A 27,550-nucleotide genomic window follows, 5' to 3' on the forward strand; every position below is an offset into this window, starting at 1 on the left:
CACTGGGAACACACTGGTGAACACAGATCAATGTGTTCACTGCCTTCATGGAACTTTCTATTCAAGTGAACAAGGGTTCACTTGTTTGGCTGCCCAAACAAGTGTGAAATAACTATGCTAAGCTCAAAAAGCAGGATATATAGTGCCATGACAGTGTGTAATTGAGGGACCTAATGAGTCTAAGGAGTAGAGTGATCTTACAAAGGAGACTGAGAAGGAGCAGCCTGAAGGTGGAAGAATTGGCAGTGCCATCAGTGCCAGAATCAAAGGGGAGGTGGTCAACTGGGCCATGATGCTCCTGAGACACTCATTTGCCCTGCCTCCTCCCCTGTTAATTGTGAGTACAGGTATGGAAAGGTTCTGGCATTGTGCCTGGCTCACAGTTGGTGCTCTGTAACGTTAACTCCCTTTCCTTTCCCCAAGCTGAGCCTCTCTCCAGGGACCTCAGGTGTCTGAACAAAGAAGCTGCACAGGCTTAGCCTCCTCTGTGAACCCAGGCCCCCAAATCCTAGCCATCTAGTCCTTAGTGAAAGGCCCCAGGCCCCTCCACATTAGTCCCATCACATGGAGCTCAACCATTTCCTAACCTACTTCCCCTCTTTGCACTGGCCTTCCATGAGGAGGGGAGGGGTTCTGAGTCTTAGAAAAAGATGCCATCTGGCTCTATTCTGGGATTGGGCCTGAGAAGAGGAGAGTTGGAATCCTCAGCAGCTCCCAGGGCTTCCTGGGGTTAATCTGAGTGTCTTAGGTAGGGAGAGGGAGTAGTGGGGATATGGGGAGGGGGGCTGCCCACCCAAGGCAGAGTAGAGCCCAGAGCCTTTTCCATTGCAGACACCCCATCTGTCTCCCACAGAAGGCTCGGGTTGGAAGAGGTTCGGAGAAGGGGGGTATGGTGGGTGGAATTGTACGACTGTGAGCTAGCATGATGGCAGTGAAGGCAATGGCCAAGGAAAGGGGTAAAAAGCCAGCTGCTGGTGGCTCACCCCTATAATCCTAGCTACTCAGGAAGCAGAGATCAGGAGGATCTTGGTTCGAAGTCAGCCCAGGCAAATAGTTCATGAGACCCTATCTCAAAAATACCCAACACAAAAAGGGCTGGCAGAGTGGCTCAAGGTGAAGGCCCTGAGCTCAAGCCCCAGTACCACAAAACAAAACAAAAAAAGAATGAAAGAAAGAAAGAGGTATAAAGAATTGGTGTGTGTGGGGGGGGGGGGTTGCCAGCGAGGCTGTTATCTTGGTCACTAAGAATTAGAGGTCTCAGGTTGGGGCTGTAGACGAGGAGAAAGACAAGGACATCACCAGATAACTCTCCTGATAGCTTCAATTTTTATTTGGATTTATAACTCCCAGCCCTATGGACCAGAGGGCAAAGAGGCATAACCCAACTGCCAACAAATAATGCAATGGAAGTTCAACAGTGGGGAGGGCTGTGGAAAAGGCTGTTTTTAAGCTGGGCTGAAGTCACAACACCTCCCTCTCCCCAGCAACCAGATCTTTTGCAGTCATTAAAAAATAATTGAGTTAAGTTGACAGTTTTCAGAGTGTTTTATTTCACATATTATTTTAATAGATCTTGCTAAAGTCCAACAAGGTAAACATTATTGCTATATTTGCTCTACAGATTCAGCAACAAGGAGTTTAGAATATTAAGTAGTTAATAACACAGAATACAGGAGTAAGAAGGGGAGAACCCAAATCCAGATCTCTGACTCTGCTAACATAGACCTTCCTTGCTCTTCACTTTTGGTGATATTGTACAGCTACCACTGCCAGATCAGTTGGGGAATTTCTGGTGGAGAGCTTGGAAGAACTCCTTCCTAGTGACCAAAAACCTTTGGGAGATACTGAGACCTTGGGGACTTCCTTCAGCATAGCCTCCCCCCATCCCCCCACCACACCAACATCTAGACACTAGGAAACTGGAGCTCTGATGGGCCTCCATCTGATGGACTGGAAGTAGTCAGGAAGTAGCATCAGGGAGGCGTGGGAAGTGGAAAGTACCAGCTTTGGAGGCAACTGTTCAGGTCCATCCACTCCAGGTCCTGGTGCTGACCCTAAGAATCCCTGTGGACACCTCCTCCCCAAATTCCATGTTTTACCACACCTTTCCCCTCTGTAACTATGCTGAAGAGAATATGGTTCTACAGATTCCCTAGATCTCCTAGTTATTCCAGTCTTCTTTCACTCTTCCCTGTTCAGAAGTTCTTCTTCAGGTGTAACCTTCTTTCGGCAGGCTGCAGCTTAATCCCTCTAAAGCAGGTGCCAAGAGAACCCAAGACAGGGCTTCAGTTATTAAATATAAATAGACAGGGGAGGGGAACTGAATATAGAGACAGATATTATATCTCTGAGTCCCTGTGAGTTATTAGGAAGAAGGCACTAGTGGTTGCTAAGCAACAGGTCTCCTCAGAGGACAAGGCACCAGAGGAAAAAGCCTCCTCTGACTGGATATTGGAGTGGAAGGCTAGGGAAAGTGGGGGTCAAAGGGCTCTGGACTGGTGGAGTGGGCTGTGGGGAATGATTTGTTCTCTAAGACCAGCACTACCCCAGGCTTTATCAAGCTCTGCCTGTACAACCTTCAGGATTGGTGGAAGGAGGAAGGCCTCAGGGCTCCTTCTTTCCTGTCAACAGGGTGTGTTGTGTGTTCCGGCGCGCGCGCAAACCTGGTTTCCATAGCAACCCAGAAACAAACCTGGCCTCGTTTTGCTTATGACTTCTTTGTAACCCCCTCTTGGAGCACCAAATATCATAGACTCCTTTCCCCGACTCCCCAATTTCAGACTGAGGGGAAGGGCTCATGGAAAGGTTAGGAAAGGGGATGCCACAGAGCTGGTCCCACTTGCTCCTAATTCGACTTATTAAGACTCCCAAGGAGGGGAGAAGTGACTTTTAGGGGAAAAAAAGAAAAAAAACAAAAAAAACTTCCAGGTGTCTTCTGACCTCTGAACCCCTTAAGGACCTACAAACCCAAATGGTGATATCAGCTGCAAATTGGACGCAGGCTTGTTTTCTACATGGCGAGAAGACTGGGGTTGAAGGTCAGAAGAGAATGAAAGGACAGGTTCTTTTGTGCCCCTTGGCCACCCAGGTTCCATCTTTCTCCACCCCAAGTCCACTATCATTAAGACTGGAGAATGGAGATATAGAACATTAACGTATGTCAAGTATAAGTGAGTGGCACCGAGGGGCATAATCTGTTTTTCTAATATGACCACAAGCAGAGTGTTAGAAGAATTAGGCCGACAGCTGCTGGTTTTTCCCCCCTTTCTCTCCCCCCTCCTCCCTTCTCCCTCTCCCTTCCTCCTCGGCGTTTGCACACACCAATGGCAGCCGAGCCCTGCTCGCGATTTCTCTTAATCTTCCTCCGCCATCCTGCGCTCTTTCCGCAGGCGGTGCTGCGAAGCCGGCACAGCTCCGCGTCACACCTTACTGCTCTCTGAGATTGCTCCACAGAGAGCTCAAGGAGATGGCAATTCAGAGCTGATGCCGGCTGGCAGCAGTTGGGAGAAAGGAAGGAGAAGAGAGGGAGGAGGGGAAGGGGGGAAAAAGTTGGCACGGATACCAAGTTTTTCCCTAGAGAGACTGGGGTGGGGGGAGAGAGAAAAAGAGAAAATGACATAGAAAAAAGGAAACAAGAAGAGAGAGAGAGAGAGAGAGAGAGAGAGAGAGAGAAAAGAAAAGGAGAAAGAAGACAGGAGGATGAAGTTCTCTCAGACATCCACATGTGGGTATGCCTAGCCCACCAGACTCATGGCCCTCTAAAGATCACACCACCCAGTCAGGGTTCCTACCTATCCACTATCTGACACACACACACACACAGAGGAAGCCAACCCTGGAAGTCAAGAGCAGCCCAAGTTATGTTGTGTGTATTGGTGTGTGTGTGTGTGTGTGTGTATGCCTGTATGTTTCTGTTTTGGATCGCAGTAGAATGCAGTATGTAAATGAGATGGTTATTACCGCAATGTTCATCAAGCTGAGCCGAGAAGACATTAATAGCCTGATGAATATGCATGTGAATTTGTTAATTAAGTTAATTATTCTGCTGAAAATGCATTCGTCTTCCAAGGACATTTTCCCAATGATTTTTACATGCTCCAGCCATTAGTCATGCTATATTTTATCAGGGAAATGAGTTTGCTTAAGTTGTAAAAGAAAAAAAAAAAAAGAATAGAAAAGAAAGAAAAATGAAAGAAAAAGGAAGATAAAAATGAGAGGAAAATGTGCTGAAGTTGAGAAGGGGAGGCATCTGAAGCTGGCCTGAAGTTGGAGGCCCAGCTGGGCTTTTGAAGCCTGCCCTCGATTTTTATGGGTACCTCACTCTACAATTTTTTGCCCTTTTTTTGATGACAAACTTTTTTTTTCCAGTGCCAAATTTCCAACACATTAATTAATTGTTGTAGCCAATTAACTGTAGTTGTGCAAATGAGTTTAGCACTAATTACCATGCAGTGCCTGTAATCACATAAAAAACTTGCTGAGAGAGAGAGAGAAGAGAAAAGAGGAATGGGAAGGGAGTGGTGCCAGGAGAGGAACAGACCTGGACTAGAAGAGCAACTAAGGAGAGAGAAGAAGAGGGGTCTTGAGATCTCCCAGTTAGGCACCATGCTGGCTCCATAGGAAGGGACTGTCTTCCTAGCCACATTCAGGACTTCAGGAAATCTGTGTGAGAAGGAGGGGGAGAAGCCAGTAGAGACTGGTCTCCCTTTGTCTAAGAACTTCCAACCAAAAGATAAAGGCTCAGAACAGATAGCTCTAGTTATTTCAGGGATGCAGTGTTGTCCCTATATATAATCCCTACAATCTCCATCCCAGGTCTCAGCCTCAATGTTTCTCTCCTCCGTGGCTGGAATGACTAGATAGGGATAAGATATGCTGTTCCCAATAAGTCAAAGGAGATATGGAAGAGTGATATGTAAACTCAGCATGATTCTGGAGCTGTAAGTAGAGAAAACTGTTATGGGTCCACAGCTACTGGAATAGGTTAAGGGAACAATGAATGGTAACATCAACTATAAAAGAGCCACCTCCAGTAGGAAGTGAGAGGTGGCAGACTTTGGCCAGACACAGCTCTCAGGAGAGAAGCCAAACCTCTCTTGTAAGTGGCATCTGCCAGCTTCAACCAGTGCCCAGAGGCTGAGGAACAGATCAAACCATTTCTTCAGCTTCTTTGAACCTAGCTGTCCATGACGTTAGTTTGGAGGGAAAGAGTAGAGGTAAAGTCAAAACTAAACATGGGTCTGGCATTTTGCTTCCATTATTTGTTCTTTCTCCACCATGACCCAGATATTGAGCCTACCCAAGGTGTAAGTGAAAATAACAAAGTGTTGTATCTCCCTTACTCCTCCAGAGTAGGGATCTCACTTGTTTTGGGCCTCCATTTCTTCAGACCTCAGAGAAACATTCAATTTCACATTTCCAAGGGGGACCTTGATTACTCATTCTGACAGACATCCAAATGCTAGATCCTCCCTTCCTCATTCTAGGTCTCAGGCCTGTGGAGAGATTATTCAAGGGCTATAATCACTTCAACCCTGTTCTTCTTTGTCAAAGGGGAAACAACTTCAGGGGCCCATGCCATGGTGTCCCTGGATTCATGACATTGCTGCTCTTTTAATCTATGAGCCAAAGTTGGCTGTGAGGACCTGAGTTGACCCAGGTTGCTCCAATGTTGTCCTTGCCTCTAACATCTCTTTGCTAATTCTGCCCCCTACACTCTTTCCAGTCAAGTACAGAAAGGCCTCCTCTAAGAAAGTCTGGTGTGGTAGAAGAGTGATTCAAGTTCTTCTTTGTCAACTAACAGCATGTGATCTTGAGAAAATGACTTATTTTGAGCCTCAATTTTCCTCATCTACAAAATGGAGATAAAAGTAATGCCATGTCCAAAGGGTTAGGAAGTTTAATAATTGTGAATATAAAACACTCAGCAAACCAAATGAAATGCACTATTTCATTCATTGCTAGTTAGTACAAAGTGAGAGGACTCTGGTGATGAGTAGGAGTAAGTCAGGACTAAACACAGGTCTGGGATTTTGCTTCCACATGTTTGTTTTTTCTCCACCATGACCCAAATACATTTAACATTATCAAGTTAATGTTAAAAAACATTTATGTGCACACAGAAATCTGTACATGACTGTTAATAGTAATTTTATTTGTAATGGCCCAAAATTAGAATCAGCCCAGATGTTCTTCAGCAGGTGAATGGTTAAACAAACTGTGACATATCCATACCATGGAACAAAATGAATGAACTATTGATGTGTACAAGAACTGAATGGATCTCCAGGAAATTACGCTGCATGAAAAAAGCCAATCTTAAAAGTTACATATTACATATTCCATTTTTGAAATGATAAAATTTTAGAAGAAGAGGACAGATTGGTGGTACTAAGTGTTAAGGAGGGGATAAGTTAGGTGGGGGGAGATAAGTGTGATTATAAAAAAATGAGGAATTCTTGTAGTGTTACAACTGTTCAGCATCTTGACTATAGTGGTAGATATACAAATTTACACAGGTAATAAAATTGTGTAACACTTAATAAGCACATACTCCTGCACAAGAATAAGTAAGCTAGAGAAAACTTTACAAGACTGGTAAATTGTATCAATGTCAGTATTCTAGTTATCATTTTTTGTGGGTGGTACTAGGGTTTTGAACTCTGGGCCTTGGGCTTTCTAGGCAGGCACTTGAGCTAGCCCTTCTTTTCTTTTTTCTTCTTTCCCTTCCTCTTTTCTGCCTTCCCTACCTCCCTTCCTTCCTTCCTTTCTATCTTCCTCTCTCTTTCTCTCTCTCTCTCTCTCTGTGGCACTGGGGTCTGAACTCAGGACCTCACACTTGCTAGGCAGGTGCTCTAATGGCTTGAGCCACTCCGCCAACTCTTTTTTTGTAATAGTTTTTTTTTGAGATAGGGTCTTGCATACTATTTTCCATGGCTGGCTTCGAACCACAATCCTCCTGATCTCTGCCTCCTGAAAAGCTAGGATTATAGGTGTGAGCCATGAGTACTCAGTTTTTAGTTATTTTTTAATTAAAGTCTTGTGTTTTTGTTTAGGCTGGCCTGTACCTTCATCTTCTTACTTATGCTTCCTGAATAACTGGCACCACCACACCCAGCTTTATTATAACACCCAGATTTTTTTTTTTTTTTTGGCAGAACTGGGGCTACTCTGGCAGTACTCAGGGTCTCACATTTGCTAGGCAGGAACTCTACCATTTGAGCCACTCTGCCAGTGCTTTTTTGTGTTGAGATAGGGTCTCATGAACTATTTGCCTGGCCTGGCTTGTTGGAATGGCAATCCTCATGCTCTCTGCCTCCTGAGTACCTAGGATTACAGGTGTGAGCCACTGGTGCCCAGCTCACACCCAATTTTATTAATGAGATGGGGGTCTCACTAACTCTTTATCCAGGCTGGCCTTGAACTGAGATCCTCCTGATCTCTGCCTCTAGAGTAGCTGGGATTACAGGAGTGAACTACCTCATCTGGCCTCTGTATTATTTCTTAAACCTGCATGTAAATCTACAATTATCTCACTTTTTTTTGACAGTATCAGGGGTTGAAATTAGAGTCTTGTATTTGCTAGGCAAGTGCTCTACTACTTTAGCCATGCCCACAGTCCAATTATCTCAATTAAAAAAAAAGAAAAGAAAAAAAAATATGGCCAGGCACCAGTGGCTCATGCCTGTAATCCTAGCTACTCAGGAGGCAGAGATCAGGAGGATTGTGGTTTGAAGCCAGCCTAGGAAAATAGTTCAAGAGACCCTAACTCAAAAAAAATCCATCACAAAAAAGGGCTGGTGGAGTGGCTCAGAGTGTAGGCCCTGAGTTTGAACCCCAGTACTACAAAAAAAAAAAAGTCAACTATGATAAAATACTAATGTCTCTACTGGGTATGAAGGAGAAGGGGCTACTCTTGTGTTTCCATTATAGAATTCCAAAGAATGAGATTAATAAATATTATTTTCATTAGGGTACATCAATAAAATGATCATAACCATGGGGGGTATTTGTATCTGTTGATCCAGTAATTCCACACCTCAAAATTTACTATAAAAATATAAGAGGCAGGTCTGGGATGGGCTCAAGTAGTAAAGCACCTGCCTAGCAAGCATGAAGCCCTGATTTCAATCCCTAGTAGCACACACACACACACACACACACACACACAAAAGGAAGAATGAATTCCCAGGCCTAGCCAAGTACCAGTGGCTCATGCCTGCAATTCTAGCTACTTGTGAAACTAAGATCAGGAGGGTCGAGGTTTAAACTCAGGCTCCAACTCCAAAATAACCAGAGCAAAAAGGACTGGAAGTATGGCTCAAGTGGTAGAATGCTTGATTTGCAAGTGCAAAGCCCTGAATTCAAACCCCAGTCGTACCAAAACAATAAGCAAACAAAAAAAACCCCCCAAACAAGGAGATGGTGTGGCTCAAGCAGTAGAGCACCTGCCTAGCAAGTACAAAAGCCCTGAGTTTAAAGCCCAGTACTGAAAAAAAAAAAAGCATGAAGTTTTATGTATTTGGATATTCATTGTGGTTTATTTATAACAGCAAAAATACCTAAATGATTAAAAATAGGGGGTGAGCCTTATAAATCACAGCACGTCTAGGTGACAAAATACTCTGTAAACTTTAAACATACTTAAAAAATATACCCAGTACAATGCCTGGTATGTAGTAGGCACTTGATAAGTGGAGTTCTTTTTTCTTTCCAGAGTTGTTCAGGGTTTCAAAAGAACTAATTCAGGCAAATGTACTTGAAGAACTGTAAAGTGCCTGGCAAATGCTAGTGGTTGCTATATTTCTAATGGCTGTTTTCCCCAGTTTGATCCTGGATAAAGCTATACTTGCAGGCAGAACAGTGGCTTAAGATGTTGTTTGGGACAGTGGCTTCTCTTCTGGCTAGAGAGATGTGGGAATGGGGGAACTGATTTCCTAGGAAGTCTGAGTTAAGAGATTAGGGCTACTTCCTTTCCAGGAAGTATTCTTCCCACATCGTGAAGAATAGTATTCTCCCCACATCGTGAAGAATAGTATTCTCCCCAGCATATGCACACACACATTTGGCAATAATCTCAGGGGAATCATGGAGTCTTTGAAGCAATGTTAGCTCTGTTGGCTCCATAAAAACAAGTATTCTACTGCATCAAGCACTGCTGAACTGAGACCCACTGAGGATCAAGCTTGACATACATTATTTCATAAAATTCTCACAGTGATAAGGGGCAGTTTATCTATTTCACAGACAAGGGAACTAGGGCTCAAAGAAGTTAAGTGACTTACCAAAGTAGCTGGTAAGTGGCAGAGCTGGTTCTGGAACGCGGGGCTGTCTGCCTCTGAAACTTACGCTCTAACCACCACACATACTACATTTCAAAGGATGAAGGATGGGTGCACTGTGTGGAAATTGTGCTGAAGCTGCCTGGAGAAAGCTTAGAAAAGTAACCATGTTCTTCCAATGTTCTTTGGGTTGACACATATTTAAATTCATTGCCAACCGAACAGTTTCTGAAAAGAAGTAGGCCCATTCTGAAGTTTTCCATCCCATGAGCAAGTTTTTCCATTTGTTTAACCTCTATCCTTTCTGGTAAAATCTAATCTCATTTCTTCTCTTCTGTTTCCACGAAGATGGTGAATAGATGACATGATACTCTTCCATAAAAGATCCCAGGTCAGAAGGGGATAAGGGGGCTTCTCTCTCCCCAGCTCTGTGAAGACCATAACTAGGATGCTCCAGTCTCTTCAGTCTCTTGGATCTGCCCCAAGATATCAAACCAAAAGTCATGCAGGAGAAAATGAACCAGGTAGAATAAGCAGAAAGCAGTAGCTCACAAAGACCAAAAAGGCCAGCTTGGAGAATGGACAGAGTCTCTCAGAACCTTAGCTGGGCTCAGGATGAAGTTAAGGTGGGCAATTTTTCCCACAGGCTAGCAGCAGGCTTCATATTTGACATATGCTCAGCTGCAGAGGTCTGGCCAGCATCTCTCATGTCAGAGCCTCTTGTTTCAGTATAACATCTCTACAGCTACATTTCTCTCAGATGGAAAGGAGGGTCAGGGGATCCTGCCACTCTGTATTTCCCTCCCATTTTAATTCTACCTCACTGTATTTGCTTAGGTCCACATAACCCAACTGGGGGCACAAAGATGCCCATAGAATAGAACAGTTTTGTCAGAAGGATGCCAGAATCCCAAGGCTAGGTCCAAAGGAGCTCCTCTGGGATCTCAAAGCCAAATCCAAAGCTCTTTCCTCTTTTCTCTCCACATGACAGCCAGGAGGGCAACTAGAGCCTGAGACTGGACACGGGTGTGTCTCATTTCTTCCTCTCTCTTCCACACATTATTCTATCATGCCAGGGTCCAAGCATGCCCACTGCTCACTTTGGCTTCCCTCAGCCCACCTATCCTATGGATAGGAGAGGGTTAAAGGCATGGTATGGGCAAGCTATAAATTTCCCATCAGTGTAGGAAGAACAGGATTGTTGGCATGGAGGGGGCTGGGTTGGAGGGGGAGGGGGAGCTGGGAAAAAGCCAGGAGGTTGTCTCTAGGTAACAATAAACACTGCAAGCAAGGAGCAGCTGTTACACTTACTCTCTCTGCATCACAATGCTGAAATAACACTAATAAACCAGTGTGCCCAATGCACAGGCATATATGCATTTAGGGCCAAGGCCCCAGTGCAGCTCTAAGGCTGCCCTCTGCTCCAGGACAGGAACCTTGATGCTAGTAGACAAATCAGTTTTGGCCTGGGTATACTTGTGGGAAGGATGAGTCCTTCCCACTCCAAAGGCATTCACAGCCTAGGAATCCTAGGTTAAGATCCTGGTGGCATTCACTGGTAGAAAGAATTCAAATGCAGTTAGCTCTCAGCTAGGAACTGGGAAGAGAGTAAGAGATTGTGAGAGAGAAAAATGCAGGGAATAAACTACTACTTTCCATGTCCTCCCAGATTAGAGGAGATGAGGTAGCCAGGAGTGGAGATGGCTAATGGAAGGTAAAAGAAAAGAGAGCAGAGAAAGGAATTTGAAGAAGAGGAGGATCAGGAGCATGTGGTATAGAGGAGTGATTCTTATTTCTCTCCTGGGGCTTAACTCCCACACCTGTCTATCCCACCGGGTGCACCCGGGTTCCCCCTTACAGTACCATTTTTATATCCAGTTCAGGTAATGCTTTGGTTTGATTTAGAACTGAACTTTAGTATGGGGTCTCTGGGCTTCTTATGCTGCCAGAGAGATGGGGGAGTCCCACCTCCCTGCATGAAGAACAGTTGGTCTGTCTCTTTCTCCAAAAAAACCATCTCTGGATCATCAGGAGTAGATAGGCAAATGAGAACTCATGATCTATCAAAGACCCTCCCCCTTAGTCCACCCTTCCTTGAGGTCAGGGTCAGGATGTTTGTTATTATGTGTCCAGACACACTGGCACCCAAGATCCCTAGCTGTTTCCCTTTGCCAGTTCTAGTTGTAGGTCCCTGAGACTATGGTCTTAGGCGTGGATGATTTTCCTGGTCTATTTTCTGGTCTCCTTTTCCTAATACAATCTCCAACACAGCATCCTATCCTCCTCTGATTCAGTAAGGCTAGAGAAGACGTATCCTGCCCATCTGGCCTGTGAAGGAGGACAGCATCAGCACTTTTGAAGATCTATGGTTCTGCACCCACTTCCCAGACTATACCAATAGCCTGTTTAGCCAACCTAAGCACCCCTAGTGTTCCTCTCTGATCCAAAGTGTCTGTTTCTAGGAGGGAGAGTAATGAGAGCAGGTGATATCCTTTCCAGTTCTGGTCTTTTAGTAGTGGATTTTGTTGGGGTTTTTTATTTATTTTGTTTTTTTAAAAGTCATTTATAGTGCCAGGTGCTGTGGTTTCATGCCTGTAATCCCAACACTCAGGAGGCTGAGGCAGAAGAATAGAATTTGATGCCAGCCTAAGGTAGAAAGGCTAGCAAGACACATCTCAAAAGAAAAAAAAAATCAATCAATCAATCAATCAATCACTCTAGCCGGGAGCCAGGTGGCTCACATTTGTAATCCTAGCTACTCAGGAGGCAGAGATTAGGAGGATCATGGTTTGAAGCCAGCCTGGGCAAATAGTTCTCAAGACCCTATCTTGAAAAATATCCATTACAAAAAAAGGTGGGTGGAGTGGCTCAAAGTGTAGGCCCTGAGTATGAACCCCAGTACCTCCAAAATAAATAAATAAATAAATACAAAATCTAAAAAGTTGAAATTTTAGGCAGGCAAGTGAGGGACTAGTTGTGTTCACCTGGAAAGCCCTTCTGGAAGAAGCCCAGGGCTCCTGGGCTGCCCAGAACATGTAGATACCCAGGAATCTCTGGGCAGCCTGTAGAGATAGTAGCCAAAGAATACCTGGCCTCTCCCACTCTTTCCTCATAGAAAATCTCTCCTGTTCTCTTCTCTCCAGTTTCCCTCTCTCTTCATAGCTGGGACTTCCACTAATCTAGGTCAGAGTCCATAGAGCACAAAGTGGGCAGAACTGGAGTAAAGAGAGCTCTAACAAGTCCTGGACCCCCTTCCCTCTGTTGTTTTCATGAGCCGCCTCCATTGCTGTGAGTCACCAGAAACTCAGGCTTTGCTGAGCTGCCAGCAGCCTTCGCCCTCCCCCTCTTCCAGCCAGGCAAATATGTACCCAATGGGCCTTAGAATCTACCACCTTCCTACCCATAGGGCCACAGCACCCTCCTTCAACCCTTGGAATCTGCAACACAGACATATTGAGATGAGTAAGTAAAGGAATGTGAAGACCCCAGCATGTGCTCTGTGCTGTGGCAGAGAGCTGGATGCCTGCACGGTGAAGCAGGATGAGAGATGGCACATTTGGGCACATATCAGCTTGTGAGAGAAGGCAAGAGAGGGTAGGGATGCTATTTCAGGGGCAGGCATCTCCACCTGGCTTCCTCCCTGGCCAGTTTCTTTTCTTTGGGTGAAAAAGAATTAATTTCTCTATGAATGTCCTTCCCTACAGTGATGTGATGGAACCATAGCACTGCTATCTCTGTCTACCCCTTTCTCTACTTTCCTTCCCCTCCTCCGTGGCTTTGGGAGCTACAGGGAGCAAAACTGAGTAATAGTCTTCCAGGTTTCAAGGTAAGATATTCAGATTTTCAGATATCCCCCCAAAACAGTGGGAAAAACTGAGGGGGAGAAGAAGGAAAAAGGTTCCATTAAAGTAAAAGCTAAACCCTAGTCCAATGCTGAGTATCTTGACTAATCCCTTTTTTCTAGAAGGTAGGGAATTCTGCAATTTGCTATCTTTACCTTCCATGTACTTCAAGCCCTCTCCCCACCAAAGGCTCTGGGTTTTTTCTGGACTCCAGAGCAGGGATGAGGCTCGGACTCCAAGCTATAGATCTGACACCCTTGTCTAAACCTTGGGAATGTGAAGCAGGCCTGGTCAGATTAGAGGGTGGGGTCTCTGTTCCTCAGTGAAACACCAGAATCCATATGCTGATCCTAAAACAGCATGCTTTAAGGGCCTTTCAGCTCCCTTTCCAATATGCCCCCAATATGTTGGAGCAGGGAAGAAACAGTAACAAAAAGTGAAAGGTTGCAGGCTTTTTAATAGAAGGTCCAGCCTCTCTCCTTCTTTGCTGTATACTCTTCTCCACTGCTCTGCATTTTAGAGTAGAAACAGCAGCTCTGTAAACAGCAGCCCCTTAGCAAATCCCTCTCAAAATACTCACCATGAATGTGTCCTGCCCTACATTCAGCAGTCAGCTCCACTGGTGGGACCACAGGTCTCAGCTCTAAAATTTCACCTCTATTTTCTCCTTGCTTGTAGGGTTCTTCCTTATCTCCCCAACAGAAGAACCTTCCTTTCCAATCCCTGGCATAGCTCCCCACTCACCAACAGTCCTGATGCCCATGGAAGCAGGCAGGGGTCCTAGAAGGATTATTTCCAGACTGACCTGGGAAGCTGTGAGGGCCTTCTCACCTTGTCTGAATGGAGAAGGCAGACAATCAGCCAGCCAAGGTCTAGGCTTCGAGGGTCTATTCTGAATAAAAGTAGATCCTATTCTTCTCCAGGGACCTGGAAGTAAAATGGGGTACTAAAATAAAGGAGAAGACAATTCTGGTATGGGGGAAAGCTGTGGGGGGCCTGGAGAATTTGACAAAATTTCCAAGGGCACTTTCTTCTAAGATCTGTGGCCCATCCTTGCCCTTATCCCAACCTAGCCTCATGAAGCACAGAACAAAGGATGTTGAATATTTTGATGAAATAGAAGGATGCCAAGAAATATCATCTTTGGCAACCAGGTGGGAAAGTCCTCTTTCCCTTCATCTTTCCCTCCTTAACTCTAGCATATGGACAGTGAAGGAAGCAAGGTGGTGGGGACAGGGATGGCTAGAAACTTACATTTTTTTCCATAATACACCAACACTGTAAGAGCCACAAGGGACCTAAGAACTCTAGGGCCAGGGCACCACACGAATTCAGGGGCATTTGTAATTTAGCTTTTAGGGCTTTGAATTTATATTCTGTCTCTGTTCTAGCCATGGAACAAGAGGCATAAGGTCACATCCCACTATATTTTTGACGTAACTTTCACTAGTGGCATATATTGCTTCAGGGAAACCTGTGATAAGATTTCAAAAAAAAAAAGTTCAACATTTAGTCATGACTGGTTAAAGAGTTGGGATAACTGGAGCATTTCCTTCTCTGTAGACCTTAGAAGTCATGGCAAAATCCCATGGGGTGGAGCTGTAGAAAATCTGTCTGCTTTGAGGCAGCACAAAGGTTAGGTCCCTCTAATAATGCCCCATAGATTACCTGACTCCCCTAAATTACTTCTAAGACTCAGGGGACAGAGATGTGAGACTTTAGGCAATAGAGGTATCCTCTTCATTTGACTTTCCTCCCTCCTTACCTACTTACTCTTCTTTTCCCTGTGATTCCAGGAACTCTCCAAATCCAGAAACACAAAGCAATTCCAGGACAGTATTCCCTTCTTTGGGGCTTGGTTTTCACATCTGTAAAATGAAGGAGTCAGGCACAATGAGCTACAAGTTCCCTTCCTTGAAAGAGTAAGGTCTATGATTCAGACCTCATTTCCATGCCATTTTGCATGTAACCTCCATAACAGCTTATTTCACATCAAAATGTACAGAAATATCTCTGAACTCTGCCCTTCTCTTCTCTCTTACCAGTCTCTGGTTCCATGATCTCTAGTTCTTATCTTCTTTCTTCATGGACCTCAAAGCTCTGTCCCTATCCTCTTTTTATAATTTTACAATACTCTGGGATAAGCCCAGCTAGACAAAATCCCAGGAGCAAGAAAACAGCTTTACCTACTATTTTGGCCATAATTGTGGGCCACAGACCTGAGTCAAACAGCATAGTTCCATCCCTTTTGTAGGTCCTGGCAGTTGGGGTGAAATCCTGGCACCTCTCCCCTGCCTCCCCCCGCCTCCTCCACCTCACTATTACCCATGCCAGTACGCAAAGTGGCCACTGATTGATGGGCCCCGGTTCCTGGTAACCGCACCCAGTGGCCCAATCCTCCTCCCTTATCCAATCCCTCCCCTGTCCCTATTCAGAGATCAGATTGTCTCATTTTGGTCCCTGAGGTCCCATTAATTAAAAATACATCCAATTAAATGGCAGGTGAAAACGTGCTATTGGAGCTCTACACCCCCCCGCCCCAGCTTGGTCCCTCCACCTCCCCCCGCCCCTTTAAGGCTCAGCTGTGCTTTGAGCTGAGAAAAAATGGGGGGGGGGTGAGAGAAAGAGGGAGAGAGTAGAGGAAGACATAGGGGTGGGGGTATGATGGGGGTGCTATTTGATCCTTTGCCAGGGTAGCATGTGCCAGCCTGGGAGGGTGGCACTGAGCCCTGGTGTCTAATTTCTGGAGGTGTGAGTAGGTTCAGTCAGCTGGGTACCCACCTCTTCTTCCCTTAAAGGGGCAGAGGGCAGTCGAGGGCATGGTTAGCTGTGCTGCCTGCTTCTGGGCTTGGTTGGTGAGGGGCAGAAATGTAAATGGCAGACAGCCTTAGAAGGGGGTGTGATATTCAGGGGTGGGGAGGGTCTGAGTTGAGACCTCAATTCTTGGCATATTTCTGCTCTTCCCCAAACTAGGAAGATAATGAGGAGCCGGCTGGGACCCAGGTGGCAGGGCATGGCAATGCTCCCAAGCCTGGCTGTGCCTACCCTGCCCACAGGAAAACTGAGAGGATAGAGAGGTAGAGGAAGGAAGGAGTCATGATTTGGATGGAAGCAGATGGGTCAGATAAGATAAATATAGAGATGAATGCTCATGTGGGCACCACGTCCCTGAGTACCTTATAGAAAGAAGGCTTAGAGGAATCTGTTCTGTTTGCCCTTTCTCCAGGCAAAAAGCAGCAGCAGTAGTGTGAAGTCATCTTGGCCTTCCTGCCTGGTAGGCTGTGTACAAGGCATCTCCCTTAATGAGCACTGACTGCTCTTACTCTCCTCCATACTTTAAGAGTCCCCAGAATTTTCCAGGTAAGGCACCTGACCCCAGTCCAAGCCCTCTGGTCCCAAGTGATACAAGGCTAATGAGCTTCGCTGTTGGAAAGGAGCTAGCAAAGATAGGGTGACTAAGGGTGGCACTCAGAATCAGATAGGAATGGGGGGCTGACCCAGGACCCCCCCTGGCCTCCTTGGCAGCCTTAGCACCTCCTCACTTCACTTTAACGCTAATTGGAGATTTTAATCTGCGCTGCTGCTCTGCTCAGGGTGCTAGGGGGAGCGCCAGCTGTGCAGTAATTCCAGCAGCACCGACTGTTTAATCAAGCTGTCCTCCTGGGGAGGGGCCCTCAGGCATGGGGGGAGGAGGACCTCTGTCATCTCTCTGAGCCTGTTCAGCCTGGAAGGGATTCATGGAGACTGAGGGTCAATTGTGGGTTCCTCAGGCTCACAGGGGTCATGTGGCCACTTGGTATCCCCACCAGAGCCTTAACACAGCATAGGGTGGGTATGAAGCTCACAGGACAAAACAGCGCTCCCCTCATCCTGCTTTCTGACACCTTTTTTTGGTTCAGAGTCCAGAGGTGTCCTGGTTGTACTCTAGCCACTTGAACTGCAAACATCCACTAGACTGTCTTGAGTTCCATAGGTTTGTGCTGGGGTAGATGATGGGGTAATTCACTTTCCTAGTCTTTAGTTCCCCTACTTTCTCACTAACACAGACACTTCTTAGAACACTTGTAAGAGGTTTTTTTCCTCTGAAAACCACAGACACTCATCCTCTGGGCTGCAAAGCAACTGTCATTGGAGGCAAGGAGACAGTGGGATGGACAGCTAGAGCTTGCCAAACCCTCAGGAAGACAGCATCTGTGCAAGGTGTTCAGTGCTTGGAGCTGGAGCTTCCAAACTCAGCTGGGAGTTCAATGATACAGCAGGACCCAAGGGCCAAATGTGTAGGGTCTCCAGCCATTTGTAAAGGAAGAACAAGTGGTACCAGTTATCCTAATGGCTTCTGTGCCTGGGCCTGCTATCTAGGAGTGTTTCTGACCCTTGTCCTCTGGAAAAGGTACCCTCAACCAAACTCAGCTAAGGGGCTTGAGTTTTAATTGGCCAGTAGTGCCCTCGTGTGGCAGGAACCAGGACTGCAGGTTCCCCAATGGTCAGGCTGATTTGAGAAAATTAGCCAACCTGGCTGGTTGACAGCCTGATGTTGGTGCTATTTGTGCTATCAAGAAACCCCATGCCTAGCACTACTTGACTACTTCCAGGGACAGTTTCTGCTTTATAACATCTGTTTTATCTTTCTTAACTTACTCTATCCCACCTGCTGCACTCCTAAACTCAAGGCATCTGCCTACCAGGGGAGCAAGCACCTTACTCAGAGAAGGCACTTACTTGGGCCTGCTGTTTGTGCTGTCTGGAATGCAACAGAGACACTGCTGAGAGAGGAGGCAAAGGTGATGGGTAAGGTGATGGTCACCTCCAGCACCCAGGAGGAAGGAAGATTCTCTGACTCCCTTTTCCCCCTAACTCTCCACAGGCCTCAGAGGAGAGCTGAGTGCTGAACTTAAGAAGAATAACATGCTAGGTATCAGTGGCTCATGTCTGTAATCCTAGCTACTCAGGCGGAAGAGATCAGGAGGATTGTGGTTTGAAGCCAGACCGGGCAAATAGTTCGTGAGACCGTATCTTGAAAAATACCTAACACAACAAGGGCTGGTGGAGTGGCTCAAGGTATGGGCCCTGAGTTCAAGCCCCAGTACCGAAATAAATAAATAAATAAATAAATAAGAAGAGTAACACCTAGTGGCTGGTTCTGCCCTACAACCAATCCTTTTCAACATCCTGGGGGAATCCGGGATCAAGTAGGGACAGACTCTCAGAGCCTAATATCCTGGTCCCAGGAAATGGATACTAGATAAAACACCTTTCTTTCAAAAGATCCCAGTAGTAAGGTGGGGATGCAGCTCAGTGGTTAAGTGTTTGGCTAGTGTGCACGAGGCCCTGGTTCAATCCACAGTACCAAAAAAAAAAAAAAAAGATCCAGGTACTCTCTTCCCAGGGTACACAAATGGGCCTTTAGACTTCCAGCTCCCAAGAGAGGGGCTGACTGTCATTAGACCCTTCCTCACCGGTATCAAAGAACATGTGTTTACTGGTCCTTTCCCATACCCATTAAATGTCTAACCTACAGAAAAAGGGATGGACATTTGACACTAGGAGAGGTTGTCTAAAGATTAGGACTTGGAAGTTACCAAGACAAAGAGGTAGTCACCAATGCCTTTCCTTTGTTGGAGATTCTGAACAACAGAAATATTCTCAGAGAAGCTGGACAGAGGCAGGTGCCCATAGTCCCAGCTACTTGGGAAATGATACAGGCAGGGTCACTTGAGCCCAGGGGTTCAGGGTCAGCCTGTGCAACATAGAAAGACCTGGTATCTAAAAAAGAAAAATAAATACTCCCAGAGAAAATATGGCCCTATATGGGACAAGGAGAGAAGCACACCTCTCCTTGGAAAGTGGGGGTGCTGGCTCTGGGTATTGGGGATGGAGGAAGCAGGCTTCAGGTCTCTACTTTTGGTGTGTCACATAGTGTTTGGACAGGTGGATCACCCACTGAACCCAGAAAGGAGGTGGGGAAGCTGATTAGAGGCAATGAGAAGAGACAGCACTGCCCTATCTTGAATTGAAGAAAGGGATAGAAAGTAGCTTTTTGGAAAATAAGTGCTTTGTGTATGAGGGGGTGGTGGGCAAGTGGGGCAGCCATCCTAGAATAGCTGAAAGTAACTGAGTAGCCATTGAGTAACCATATCAGCATCCCATTGTGGGTGAATATCCAATAACAAAGCCACCAAGAGAAAAGAATAGGAATGACTGCTAGTGCCAAGACAAGAGCTTATCCACTCTAGTTGGAAGGGAAACCTGTGAACCAGAAGGCAGGATACCAAATAAAGAATCAAATAAAAAGAAAAGGATACTTCCTGGAGATCTCTGGGGATAAGAAACTTCCCTGAGACCACGGGAGGGGTGGAGATGGGTGATTACCCCATATCAAAGCAGGCCAGTGGCCTCTGATTGGGCTTAAGTCCCTACCTGGCTTCAAGTTCTGTGGAAGAGAGTGTATTTGCCAGGCTCTAGATGCAAGATGACTGATGGACATCACCCAGTTCTTCAAGGGCCATTCCTATTGCTGCTGCTGCCACCTGCAAAGGAAAATGACAGGCTACATGAGACATGAGACAAGGGACTAGATACCAAAGAGGGTTTTTGGTCTTAACCAGAAGCACAGTGTTGGCAGGTAACAGTAATGATGGTTGCTTCTCCTCCAATTCCATCAAACCTGAATTCCTCAGAAAGTTTCAAGTGAACCGTAAGTATGTTCCCAGTTATGACTGTTTTAGATTTCTACGTTCAAGACACTAGCTCCCAGCTGGTAAATCCAAAAGCATAGTCCCTATATTTAGAGACAAATTAGGAAATTCAATAGAAGTGTGAAACCCCAAATTATAAAGGGTAACAAAGGTTATTAATAAGAGATTAATGCAAGTACTTGAAAGAGACCAACTAATTTTAAATCAGATTATGAGATTGGATTTAAGGTTCTATTGTCCATCACAGCTTCTTCAAGAAGGTCTCTGAGGCAGAAAAGGGTCCTAAATATGACACAGAAAGTTTTGCAGAACAGCAGACTTGACACAATTTGGGCAAGTAGATCTATTATACATTCTCCAGGCAGTGCTGAATTTGCATGGGGACCAACTCCACATTCCCCCTATGCTATCAATTAGGATGTGATGGACTAAATGTAAAGGATATGTACTGGTACCTATTTCTTTGACATCCACAGACAATGTTCATTTTTCAGATCCACTGCCCCCGACATAGACCTATAACTATTTCCAAGCTGTCCAGTGGTATTTTTCCCTTCAGCATTCCCCTCTCTGCTTATCACTGGCTCTCAATTTCATATGCTCAGAGAAAGCAAGAATTGGAAGAATTGGATACAGTGGGAGACCAAAGCAGGTAAGGTAGTCTCAGCAGCAGAGTAAGATGATTGACAGAACCTGTCCTGCAGGTTAGCCAATTGAGCACACTTTTGGGTTCAGGTCACTGTGGAATATTACCTTCTTTCTGCCTGGTTAAAGAGCAGCAAAACAACTCAAGAGTTTAAAAAAAAAAAGGAAAGGGGTAGAGCCCCCTCCTCTCATCATTTCTGTAATCTCAGAGAGCAATTTATTTTGCTTTGAATTCTATAATTCTATCTCTCATTCAGAGACCTCCTCTTACCTCAGCTTTCTAGCAGATGAGATGTATTTTCTTTCTCTATTACTTTTGATCCTTTTCAATAGAGCTTTATGGTAATGTAAAGGAGCCTGAATTGAGATTCAAGGTGAATTCCTCAGTTGCCTCTGAGGATCTTTTCCTGCTACCCAGCTTTCAGAGACAGTGGCTAAGTGCTTTTAGAAATTTGGAGTAAATCTGAAGGCTTCAGGATCTTTGGTTGTGGTTGCCACTTGCTTCCCAATGAAGCAGAAAAGTTTTCTATCTAAATAAAAATTATTTTTACAATTTATATGTCATCAAGATATTATTCTTAAGGGTAAAAATACACACAAAGGGTGTTTTCCTACTAATGACTTTCAAATCTACCTTTTCCCCTCAACCTCTGTCCCTCCCCTCTCAAAATCTCTCACCACTTCCTGCCTTTCGTAGGTAGCTCAGGGCTCTCAAGAATGGGTGATCTTAAAGTTGGGGGCTGTATTCATGTAGGTTAACATTCTGGCCTCTTGAATGTAGTCCTAGCTGGCTACATTAACTTGCTGAGACTATGGGTGAGGTACTTCTTTTCCCTAAGCCTCCGTTTCCTGCTTTGTAAATTGAGAGGCTAGATTACAGGACCTCTTTTCTAGCTCTTGTAGTCTATGATTCTTTAAGGGAGAGACAAAGTTAAGTGTTCTTCCATCAGGACACAATTTATTCCTGCCCTTCACCCCTCTCCAGAGCACTACAGAGAGCAGCTCTCCTCTCTTTTTCATGCAGTTTTAACTAAATGGACAAATGAGTACCTAGAGGAGGCCTTCCTTTAAGTTCCAAACCCTTCCTCTTAAGGGGAAAAGAAATTAATGCTGTATCTTGATAAAGCAGATAGGGAACTGAAGACATGTACAGGACAGGAAGGACTATGACAGGCATGTTCCCCCCTCCACCCCGCCCCACAGACTGAGCACATACTTGGCTTTGCTGTAGGGACCCCCATATTGGTGGTGGTTGGTAATCCAACACACCTGTATGTAGATGGGAAGGATGCATAAATACACCCACACTATCCACATAAATGTCCAATCAATGCCCACACACTCACTCCTGTTTTCTCCTACTTTAGGCTCATTCTTGCTCTGTGAGAAGTCCTGGTGAGAAGGGACACAGTATCCCAGCCTCCCTCCTCCCCAACCTCAGAAAGGAAGAGACAGTGAGACAGGACCTACTTGGCTTCCTATAAATTGTTTTGTCCTTCCTCACAGCTGCAATCAGAAGCTAAGGGCTCCCGCAGGCCTTGTTCTGATCTGCTGCAGGCGATGGAGGGTTTTTGAAACTGAGAGGACTTGGCTGCGGCCCCGTTTCAGCTGCTGTTGGGGCTGGCTAATGGGCTCATTCGGGAAGACCCCTGCCTGCCATACTAAAGAGTCCCCCGCCGACCCCCTCCCAGTCCCAACCCAATTAATAAATGGGGGCTCCCACTTTATGGCTCTGGGAGCAGGAACCAGAGATACAAATGACCCCCAGGGAGGGACAGAAAAAGGCCTTCCAAGAATCAAGTCAGAGAATTGTGCATTCACAGGCTCATGCTGCCACAGGCATATCCCAATTTCAAAGCATTAAAGGGGAAGAAACTGGAAAAACAATTTTTTAAAAGCTGTATTTTCTTTCCTAGATTCAGAGTGGGTTAGCATTCTTGAAGTTTACCACACACCCTAGCAAGACTCTTGCCTGGTTCTCCAACCTGAAAAAGGCAGGGTGCAAGTTACCATCTGGATGGAGGTAGAACCCCCTCCTAGACTCTGCAACACTGAACACAAACACTGCATTGACTGGTTAATAAACACTTCCTCCTTAAAAACAAAGCAGCAGCCACTTCTTACCAAACTTTCATCACCATAAGCAGCACAAATGTGTCCTGGAATCATCATATGGAGGACACCTTTTATTCCCTCCTCTCATGTACCAGCTGTGAGCAAGCCTAATTCCTATGGACCCCTTTCTTTTCTCTGATTCCCCTTATCCTGCTCTAGTGCAGACCCTTCACTGCCTCCTGTCTGGGCAAGAATAATAATATCCTAGAGAACTTCTCTGCTTCCTTGACACCGTACAGTTGTAGAAGTCCTCAGCATCATGTTCAGCTCTTCATACTCTGCTGTTACTGCTTACCAAAACAAATTCCAGTTCCTTATTCAGGCCAACAAGATTGTTTCAACTTCATATCCTAATATTCCTTTCCTGTATCATCCTAGTCAGCCAATTCCCAGCCCTTTGCATAAAACACAGTCCTCTTTCATGAGCCTCCCTCCTGTTAACCTTCCTCTCCTCTGTTCTGTGTACCTCTCCACCCCTCTTTACTTTCAAAGATTCATTTCTAATTGACTCCACCTCTTCTGCTTATCTCTTTGCTTTGGCTTCTTTTTTGTTATGGTAGTTTTATTTTATAACTTGTCCAAATGTGCTGACTTACAAATACCTACTCTCAAGTCAGGCACGGTGATTTGCACCTGTAATCTCAGCACTCAGGGGTTGAGACAAGAGGATTGTGAGTTTGAGGCCAGCCTGGGCTACGTAACAAGACCTTGTTGGAAACAAAACTACAGAAACCCCAACTTTCCCCCAGTTATAAGACTCATCTAACACAGAATGTTCCTTAAAAGTGGGACCCTCACTTAATCCTCTGCAATCCCCTCTGCTAGCAGTATTCCTGCTCCCACTGAAGCAGTCCTCATGGTATAACTCTGGGTTGTGTTCCTCAACCATGAGGAACACAATCTTAGTTCTGTCCATTATCAGATTGCCACCTGTCCCAAATTTGACACTGAGTCTTTCCAAAATCACAAATTCAGTTTCATGACTTTGAAGTGTTATCAAACAAAACTAAAACTAAAAAATTAGCAGTCACCAAAGGAATTAATTCAATTCATAATACATAAACATCATTTTCTTTAAAGACACCTTAGGATGAGAGGCCTCGTTTTGTTACCTACTTCCAAGATTACTCCTATATTCCTGGGTTATGACCTGATTTTCCAGAATGAAAATCAATCTCAGTGCCAAAAGTAATCTTGCTCCATACCAGATCTACTGCTGTTTAGGACTATAGAAAAGGAGAAGTTATTGGCCTCTTGCAACTGTCTGGTGAATACTTCTTCCCTAGATTAACCTCACTCTCAAATGCTGTTTCTTCACTTCCTCTAGGTTAGTCCTATGTGGTTAGAGAGGAAAAAAAATGGTCTACCATTCCCATTTATTTCCTACATATTGCTCAGGATAATTAAAGGGATTTGCCTTTTATTCTTTCCAACAGCCTCAAACTGCCTAAGAATCAAGATATTAAAAGTAGAACACTTAGCATAATGACTGACACACAGTACTTAACAAGGTTAGCTCCCCTTTTCTTTTCTTTCTCACATTCACATAGGTTTCTCCACCTTCGTGGTCCTATTTTTTCGCTGACCAAAGATGGCACTGAACTATACAAATGTCCTTTTGTAGCTAAAGCATTCTGCAACTCTACTTCACATATTCTGGTTTGTTTGCTCTTCTATGCACTGCCCTCATTTGGACCTAAAACAAGGGAAAGAGGAATAAAACTAGCTTCCAGGCTGATCTAAAATACACAAAATCCCTTGTAGGAGAATTTTAGAACCTGAAAAATAAATTTTTTTAAACACAATGTCACTTTTCTCTTATTCCTGAGTTACTCTTGAACTGTGTAGAAAGCACTGCTAAGCAAATTTTCATATAACTTATTTGCTTCAAATGTTGTAGAAATTAGCATCAATAAATTTTAAGATTAAGGATGTTGCATTTTGTGTTTTTAAAAATTGTAATAGAGCCAGGTGCTGGTGGCTCACAACTGTAATCCTAGCTACTCAGGAGGCAGAGATCAGGGGGGCTGTGGTTTGAAGCCAGCCAGGGCAACTAGTTTGAGACTCTGTCTTGAAAAAACCCATCACAAAAGTAGGGCTGGTGGAGTGGCTTAAGGTGTAGACCCTGAGAGTTCAAATCTCAGCACCACAAAATAAACAAAATAAAATTGTAATAGAATTGCATATTAAAAGTTAGTTGCTTAATATTTCTGTTTCTATTCTTTATATTCCCTATAGAAAATGTTTCTATATTATCCCCCAGCCTAGGGGTTGAGGCCCATCCTCCAACTCTAAAGGTATACTGTTATCAAGGGGAACTCTTTATTCACAGAGGTGCCTTAATGGGAGTCTCCCTGAAATTGTGAACCACTGAACCCTTTCATTTCACTAGCCCAACCATAATTTTCCCTTCAGTTTCATACCCCTATTTCCACTACCAGGCTACTCTAGTTTTCCCTTCTTACCTCTTGTCCATCTCTTTCTATTGCTTTATTTTATATGAGACCTTTAGTCCTCTAACAGAAATTACATATATTAGTACAAAACCAAACTCAGAAGTTCCTGAATTATTTCAAGGATCAGGTTCCCAAGCTTTTTCTAAGTTTTTTAATTCAGCCTGTTTTATCCAGGGCTGAAAACATTCAAAAATTTATTACCCTAGTATAGAGGGCTGTTTTTGTCTACAAGCTGATCTTCACCAATGGTGTCCCTCATTAGGCACTGGTGAAGTACTGAAACACAGGAGAAGTATCTCTTCCCAGAAACAGCCTATCAGATAGGCGCCTTGATAGAGAAAAAGACACCTCTAAGAGCTAAGCTTTGTTCTTCTTTTGGCTCTGACTGCTACACTGCGGCCTTTCTAAAGGTTTCTTCATTCCGTCTTCCCCAGGGATAGTTTAGCTTATATACAATGTCCTTTATTCCTTTAAAACTATCAACTCTTTACAACCATGTCAGAGTAAGCATCAAAAATCTCTTACTTACTTCACGGCTATATTCTTAGTCCAGAAAAGTATGTGAAGCTGAGGACTATACAATGAAAAAGCTTCACTAACAGTTATAATCATCTAGAAAGTATTAAAGATTATGGTACTCCACATCAGTCTCAGTCATGGATTACTAATTTTTGAGATAAAGATATTTATAATGAGAGTAATCCAGTGGTGAAAGCATTTTGGTATCCCAATGAGTAATCACCAGGGTTCAATGTAGCTCTTATCTGCTTTCTCTTGGATACCACAGCCCTCTTTCTCACCAACCTTTACTTCTCCCAGACACCATCTGCAACCGAAATTAGAAATGTCACTGGCAAAAGCAACAATCTCAGGATAAGGGAGAAGAAGATGAAGAAGTAAAGTTGAAAGAGGGAATCAGGAACACTGAAAGATGATCTCTTGCCTTTCATGGGCCCATGTATCATGAATTAAAAGCTCCTTTCAGCCAGGCTCTGGTAGCTCACTCCTGTAATCCCAGCTACTCTGGAGATGGGAGATCAGGAGGATAGAGGTTGGAGGCCAGCCTGTGCAAATAGTTCATAAGACCCTATTTCAAAAACACCCAACACAAAAAAGGGCTGGTAGAGTGGTCAAGTAGAAGAATGTCTGCCTAGCAAGCATGAGGCTCTGAGTTCAAACCCCAGTACGGGGTGGGGAGGGGGAGGGAAAAAAAAAGCTCCTTTCATTGTTCTTGGCAGTAAGAAAGTATGGTCATTTTGCTCTCTACCTCCCACCCCTTAAGTTCAACATCCAGATAGACATTTGTCTTCCGAATTGCCTCTAAAGATCCCTCAAAACCATAAAAAAGCAGTAACTCTATCCAGTAGGATTAAGCAATCAATAACTATGGTAGGCATAAAATCATCTAGTTGGATGGTGAGTGGGGAGAAAAGAAAAAAAAAAAGGGAAATGAAAGTGGGTGAGTGATAGGTGATGGAGAGACAGCTACCCATAGTGAGGACTGGTAGAGTACCATCAATGATTCCTACAGGTGTTGTAGTCTCAGAAAGTCTTCCAACTCTGGCTGGAGTAATTTCTCACTTATCTAGAGTAATCCCCAAGGCTGTAGAAACACTACAAGTGCTCCTATAGATGAGAAATACCATACCTGGACAATAAAATTAACCAAATTGTCCAGGAATGCTCACATTGCCCCTCAGGACAAACTGAGGACCTGGTAGCCCACTACTCCCTTGGAATGGTGGAGTAATTTCCTCACTGAGGAACTCCTCATTCCCATTCCACTTAGTTCTTCAGAATAACTAAATTGTGGAAGAAGTCACTTAAAAGCTAAAAAGGCAAGTTATGGGGCAATCTTTAATCACAATCAAAATACCAGTTTAGCAACAAGAACATTTAACTGTAACTTCCTTGAGGCATTAGCCTTCCCATACAGTTAAGGAAGACTGTTTGGGAGAATAATGCCTAAGAAATTTAGGTACTGAACAGTATGCCTGATACTCAGACATGGCTTTGGGTATGACAGAAAAAAATATCCAGGTTAGTTAGGTCCTCAGTCTTTAGGCTCAGAATTGAAGACAGACACTGTGAAAATACTACTCTCTAGTAGGTTAAAGTTCACACCTCTAGTCATTAACTTGCAAATATATGAAGACCTAAAACTAACTCCTTTTCTCAGAGACTAACCTGGAAAATATGATTCCAGGAACTGGAACAATCTTGAGCTCTCCATTCTCCTTCTGGGTAAAGAGGACATGATTTAGCCCACAGGCAATGGAACACCAAAGACTCTGAGGATTCAAAACCAGGCTGGCAACCCTCCTCATCAGCAGTTTTTTAATTTCTCGTTTCCCATATTCTGGTATATCTCTTAATCTGTACAACTTGCTTGCCCCATTTACAACTTCCAGACATCTATCTGCCCTCTTCCTCTTCTTTCTCCTGATGGATTTTACCTGTTTTCTGCCCACCTGTCATAATAACAACACTGCCGCACATATTAAGGGAAAGCTTAG

The 27,550-nt window shown here is 44.5% G+C and overlaps 1 protein-coding gene across 5 annotated transcripts in view; it reads right to left on the reverse strand.

The window, feature by feature from the left end:
* Nucleotides 1-1,325: 1,325 nt before the first annotated feature.
* Cdk12 (cyclin dependent kinase 12) overlaps nucleotides 1,326-27,550 on the reverse strand; it is a 79,783-nt gene continuing 53,558 nt past the window's right edge. For 2 of the 5 annotated variants that reach the window (XR_012438575.1, XR_002213220.2), the window contains 4 exons: nucleotides 19,541-19,650; nucleotides 14,889-14,991; nucleotides 13,955-14,050; nucleotides 6,132-9,757 (listed from right to left, as the gene is read on the reverse strand). The gene's annotated coding sequence lies outside the window, so the exon portion shown is untranslated. Of the gene's footprint in view, nucleotides 2,251-6,131; nucleotides 9,758-13,703; nucleotides 14,051-14,888; nucleotides 14,992-19,540; nucleotides 19,651-27,550 lie in introns of those variants that run through there. The other 3 variants (XR_012438577.1, XR_012438578.1, XR_012438576.1) reach the window with 3 other exon arrangements.

Source organism: Castor canadensis, chromosome 11, assembly GCF_047511655.1.
Source record: "Castor canadensis chromosome 11, mCasCan1.hap1v2, whole genome shotgun sequence".
NCBI classification, from domain to species: Eukaryota; Metazoa; Chordata; class Mammalia; order Rodentia; family Castoridae; genus Castor; species Castor canadensis.